General features: G+C 31.5%; 1 pseudogene; it reads right to left on the minus strand.

The window, feature by feature from the left end:
• Positions 1-791: 791 nt before the first annotated feature.
• On the minus strand, positions 792-909 carry LOC131810660 (U6 spliceosomal RNA; annotated as a pseudogene).
• Positions 910-7,017: the final 6,108 nt, after the last annotated feature.

The raw sequence follows: 7,017 nt of genomic DNA on the forward strand, positions 1-7,017 counted from the left end.
CCCAACTCTGATTTCCCAAGGAACGTTTTGCTTTCCCAGGGGAGATGCCCAGGCAAAAAGGCTTTCGCTATATGCGGGTTTCTCCCACCGTGAGCCTGGGCTCAGGCAAGCAGCAGCGGCCCCCAGAACATTTCTGAGCGAATGCGATCATATGATCTCCCTGATATTATGAAGTGGAGATGCAACATAGGCGGTTTTGGGCGTACGAAAAGAAAAATAAAAGAAGATTGGATTGGGAGGGAGACAAACCATAAAAGACTGAATCTCACAAAACAGACTGAGGGTTGTTGGGGGGAGGTGTGTTGGGAGAGGATGGTGGGGGTATGGACATTGGGGAGGGCAGGTGCTATTGTGTGTGATGGTTTGTGCTGTGAAATGTGTAAACCTAGTGATTCACAGACCTGTACCCCTAGGGATAAAAACACATTATATGTTTATAAAAATTTTTAAAAATAATTTATAAAATCTATTAAAGAAAAAACACATATTGCAAGCCTAGAGCTAATCTCATATTCAATCAAAAAAGTTTGAATATTTTCCCCTTAAAGATCAGAAAAAAGACAAGTGTGTCCACTTTCACTACTCTCATTTGACATAGTACTGGATGTCCTAGCCAGAGAAACAAGGAACACAAAGAAATAAAAGACTCCAAAAGAAAAAAGGAAGAAGCAAAATTTTCTTTTTTTGGATAACATGAACTTACATGTAAAAAAATCCTAAAAAATTCACAAAAAATTTTGAATAAACAAATTTAATAAAGCTGCCAAATACAAGATCAATATATAAAAGACAAGAATTTTGTTTTGTTTCGTTTTTTTAAATAGTTTTTCAAGTCATCCTTGCTCAGTGATCACGCTAATCTTCTCTGCATCATTCCAATTTTAGTATATGTGCTACCAAAGTAAGCACAAGACAGGAGCATTTTAACACTCTAATGATAAACTATCTGAAAAAATAAAGAGAACAATCTAATTCACAATAGCATCAAAAATAATAAAATACTTAGGAAAAGATTTAACTAAGAAGATGAAAGATCTGTACCCCATAAACTATGACAATGATAAAGAAATTGAAGGAAACATAAATGGAAAGATAATTCATATTTATGAATGGTAAGAATTAACATTGTTAAAATGTCCATACTACCGAAAACCATCTGTAAATTCAATTCCTATCAAAAATCCAATGTTAGGGTCGCCTGGGTGGCTCAGTGGGTTAAGCCACTGCCTTCGGCTCATGTCATGATCCCAGGGTCCTGGGATCGAGCCCTGCATCAGGCTCTCTGCTCAGCAGGAAGCTGCTACCTTTTCTCTCTCTGCCTACCTTTCTGCGTGCTTGTCATCTCTCTCTGTCAAATAAATAAATAAAAAATCTTTTTAAAAAATCCAATATTTTTTTTTACAGAAGTAAGTAAAGAATCCTAAAATTTATATGAGACCATAAAAGACAACAAATAATTAAAGCAGTTCTGAGAAAGAATGAAGAAGCGAAATTACACTTCTTGATTTGAAACTATACTACAAAGCCCTCATGCTCAAAACAATAAAGTATACTGGCATAAAAATAGACCAATAAACAAGAACAGAATTGAGAGTCCAGAAATAAATCGTTTCATACAATCACCTAATATTTGACAGGGGCCAACTTATATAATGGGTAAAGATAGTCTGTTCAATAAATGATATTTAAAACTGAATAGTCACATAAACCAGCATGAAACTGGAACCTTATATCACTCATAAATCTTAACCTGAAATAGATTAAATACTTAAATGTGATGCATGAAACTAAATTTCCTAAAGGAAAACATAGGAAAAATTCTCCTTGACATTGGTCTTGCCAATAGTTTTTTGGATACCAGGCCAAAAACACAAGCAAAAAAAGCAAAAATAAATAAATGGTATTACATCAAACTAAAGTTTCTGCATTGCCAAAAAAACAAAAGAGAGAGAAAGAATGAAAACACAATCCACAGAATGGAAGAAAATACTTACAAATCTTATATCTGAAAAGAGGTTAATAACCAACAGATACAAATAGAAAATAATATATAATTAAAAAAATAGCAAAAGGATCTCAATAGACTTTTTTTTCAAAAAAGTTATATAAATGACCAACAGGAGCATTAAAAAGTGCTCAACGTAAAAACTCAGGGCAAAGTCATTATGTTGTTGTTATTGTTGTTTACCTCTGAAAAACACAAGATATTACTACCTATTAGAATATATATTACTAAAAAATTAAAACTAACAAATTTTGGTAAATATTGGGGAAAATGGGGAACTTATGCACTGTGATAGGGATATAAATTTGTATGGAAAACAGTATGGAGATTATTCATATTATTCAAAGTAAAATTACCATATGATTCAGTAATCCCACCTCTAGGTATATATCTAAAGGAAACGAAGTCACTATTCGAAGACATATCGGCACTCTTATGTTCATTATAAAATTATTAACTCTAAGCAAGAGATGGAAATAACTTCAGTATCCATTCATGGATGAATGAATAAAATAAGTATGGTAAATATATACTATGGAATACTACTTAACCATGAAAAATTAAGAAATACTGCCATTTACAACAGCATGGATGGATCTTGAAGGTATTATACTAAGGGAAATATTTCAAAGATTTTATATATATTTTTTAATTTATGTATTATGATATCCCTTACATACAGAATCTGAAGAAAAAACAAACTAATGGAAACTTAGAGTTGAGTTGACAAGAGGTGAACCTGGGGTGGAATAAGGTGGTCAAAGGGTACAAACTTGCAACTATAATATGACAAAGTTCTGGGGATCTAATGTACAGCATGATGATCATAGTTAATAATCTATACATACATTTTTATTGTGCTTCCCTTTATTAAACTTTGCATATATCACATTCTTACAAGTTGAAAGTTTATAGCAATCTTGTATAAAAGAGGTCTGCTGCCACCATTTTTCTAACAACATTTGTTCATTTTGTGTCTCTCTGTCACATGTTGGTAATTCTTGCAATATTTCAAGTTTTTTCATTATTATTGTATTTGTTATGGTGATCTGTGATCAGTAATTATGACACACTGAAAACTCAGAACTAGTTTACTTAAGGTATATACATTGTTTTTCCTTAAAGACATAATGCTTTTGAACAGTACAGTATAGTGTTTATTTTTTATATGCACTGGGAAACACAATTTTTTATTTGCACTGGGAAACCAAAAAAAAATAATTTGACTTAGTTTATTGAGAGAATAACTTTATTGAGGCGGTCTGGAACAAAACCCACAAGACCTCTGAAGTTTATCTCTACTGTACTATATACATAAAAGTTGCTAAGAGAGTATATCTTAAAATTCCTTACCACACATGCTTAAAAAACAGTGGCAACGATATGAGATAGTAGATGTATTAACATTTTTATGTAGATTATATTGCAATACAGATGTATGCCAATTTATCAAATTGTACAAAACTTACACAATGTTAAAAGTTGGCAATGTTATAAGAAACCATTTATTATATTTACAAATTATAATATGTCGATTATTTTTCAATAAAGCTCGAAAAACTTTTTGTAGAATTAATCTATTTTTCAAAAAAGGAAGTAAGGAAGTAGAAACTGCAACTAACTCTGAAATAATAGAATATAAAATCCATTTTAGTTATATACACTGTGACAAAAACTATTACTTAGTTTACAATGAAGGAGTACTTATGAAGAATGAAGGATGGTCTATAAATAAGGCTGAAAGAACTCAGTTTTAAGGTTTAAATTTAAAATCTTCTTTTGAAATACTAAACTCACCACCCATTTTTCCAAACATAAATGTCTTAACTGCATGAATTTATTTCATACAACTCTATAATCTAGTTTCATAAGAAAGCAGCATGCAAATCTTGAATAAGACAGACTTGCTTAGGTTTCTTTATGTTCAACAGTAAAGGATACTTCCCTAAAAAGAAGAAAAATCAGCATATTTATTATGATAATTATTATTCATAATGAGATTCATATTGAATTAGGGAATATATATCCTCAGAGGGGGTAAAGTAAAATGAAATTTATTTTGGTAAATGTGTCTATGAATAGTCAATACAATGCCTCAATATAAATGAATATTATCATTTTGAACAATTTAATTACTATTATTAGAATTATTATAAGTATAAAAATAGCTATCATTTTAGCATGGAATATGAGACTCTCATGCTCCATGCTTCATTACATCCACACAACAACTCTGCATAATAAGTATTATCATCACCATTTCATGGGTGAAACAACTGAGGCTAACACATTTAGATAACTGGTTTATGATTACATGGCTAGTAAAGATGCATCACACTAATTTAGGCTTTATGATTTCAGAATTGTACTCTTTCCACTACACATTCTATTACTCTGTAAATACTTGGCTTGTTTTCATTTGGTTCTTTAATTTTATTCATGTGACGATGGCTTAAAGCTCCATTTAAAGGAAGCTTAAAAAATTCATTTAGCCAAAAGCTCCCAAGAATTAAAAATGTCATGGATCTAATGTAGACATGGATATCATTAGTTAATGGGTAACTATATATTTTCCACTCTAGTGAGATAAAAATCAGAGTATTTTTCTAAGTTTTAGTCTCTGAGTGTTCAAAAGGACTTTGTTAAAATAGAAATATTTAGACAAAGGTGATCAAAAGTCTGGATCAGGTCACCTTAAGATAAATATTAGGAAACTGAGTAAACAAATGGAGATTTGAACACTGAGCTATGATATAATGAATGGTTTAAAGTATTTAGTAGAGCATAGAAAAGCCCTTTAAAGCCTGGTCTTAGCCGAGCATTGCAGCTTCTGGGATATCTATCATCTATCTATCTATCTATCTATCTAGATATAAATTTGAAAACTTTTTTAACTAAAAGATTTTGAGAAATAGAACATAATTAGCACCATAGAAGATCTGTTTATGATAACAACCTAGCCCCTCCTCCCAGTTTGTTAATATTCTCTCTTATTTAATGTAACATTGTGCAAATATACCACTACTGATCTGCCGTTATGAATGAAATAACTATAATCATCTGTTTGCATATCCTGGTGAAAATATTCATTTAGTTCCATGTTGTATTTCTAGGAATGGACCAAATTTTTTTTTTAATTTTTAAGTTTTCTAAATATTGTCCAACTTACCTCATATGTTTTTATTATGTGCACTGTCATTCCTTCACATTCTTGCAAGACATTTTCACTGTTGCCCAATATGGTAAGTGTGTAATAGTATGTCATTCTAGGTTTTAATTTATTTTTAATTTAATTTAATTTAATTTAATTCCAGATTCATAATAAAGATAAACAGGTTTTATATATGAGTGGCCATTTGGATTACCCTTTCTGTAAAGTACATGCTCAAATCATTTGATATCTTAACATTGTGTCATACTGACTTCTTTAATAGTAGATTTTCTGAATGAACTTTTAGCTGTGTAGGTCTTCTCTATTTTATTTTGAACTTGTTTTCATTTCAAAATCTTTATATTTATTTTAATAATCTGCTTTTATTTTGCTTTGTCTATTATCTATCTATTTATTTATTTATTTGCAAGCAAGAGAGAGCGAGCAAGTGAGAGCGCAGGGAGGGATAGAAAAAGAAGGGAAAAGAATCTTAAGCAGGCTCCAGGCTCAGCACAGAGCCCAACTCTGGGCTCTATTTCACAACCCTGACATCATGACCTGAGCCAAAATGAAAGAAATAAAATAAAATTAAGGTGTTAAAAAAAAAAGGAAAAAGAATTGGAGGTTTAATTAAGTGAGCCACCCAGGCACCCCTGTGGTATCTTAAATTGGCTGTCATATCTTTAAAGTTCTAGAGTATCCATTTAATTCATTTATAAAATCTTTCTCAATATCATTTTTAGTTTCAGTTTTTTGTTCAATTTGCTTCCCCTCTCATTTCTTTGAGCAGAGTAATCAAGCCATTTTACAATCTTTATTGATCATTTTAACATCATACTTAATCCCATTTTGTCTATCAAATCTTGTTAATGGTTTTTCTTTGTGTGCTTTGTTCCATTTTGCTATGTTCAAGACATTATATTTGAAACTCTTATTGAGTAGGGATAATTAAGAGCTATAATAATGGTATGGTCCTCCTTGGCAGGATTTTCTCTTATATCTGAGACTCTACAAGACAATCATACTCCAAATTCAGTGATTGACTTTCTCAGTTTACACAGAAGGCAAGGTAGGCTATAGTCTTATTTCTGCTTCTCCTTGTGCTTTGGGGATCTCAACTTAAATTTGGGTTGTACCAAAGTCCTCAAATTTGATTGCTGCTGGATTTTGAATTTTGTTTCTCTAGTATCAAGTGTCTATTAAAAACACAGCTCAGTGTGTTTTAGCAGTTTCAAATGCTCTCATAACTAAAATGGCTTCAGGCATATATCTTTAGACTCTCATTGTGTTTCGTATTTTGGCCCAGTAATCCCTCACTTATTTTTATAATCATTCTGATATTTTTAACTTTAAAAGCTATTTTGTCTGGATTTTTAAGTTGTCTTAAGTAGGAGTTTTTAGATCACCATTACTAGAAGCAACAACAAATATACATGAAAATATCTGCAGTAGTTTATCACATCTTTATGACTTTGAACTTCCATAAGCCGAGGCATCCTTCTCTAATCACTTAGGCAAACTCCAATTTACCCTTTAAAACAACACAAGAATTGCTTCATTTAAGAACATGTTCAGGGATGACCCTTCCCCACTGTTCTTACCAACATTCCTACACACTCTTTGCTACGCACACCTTGTTTATGAACTTTCATTAGGTATATCAGCGTCACCAGAATTTTGCTCTATTGTATTTTTGTCCTTTAGAGCTTTAATTAAATATTAATTCCATAGAAAGTCTGTCCCTTTTCTTTCAAACCTGGGTTAGTTATTTCTTCTCATTCTTTTTCAGAAGTTACTTTATTAGAGAAACTTACAGCTGTATTGTGACTTTGGAGCCTTTACAGTTTTTGGACTGGAAAAA

This window comes from Mustela lutreola, chromosome 10 (assembly GCF_030435805.1).
Source record: "Mustela lutreola isolate mMusLut2 chromosome 10, mMusLut2.pri, whole genome shotgun sequence".
NCBI lineage: Eukaryota > Metazoa > Chordata > Mammalia > Carnivora > Mustelidae > Mustela > Mustela lutreola.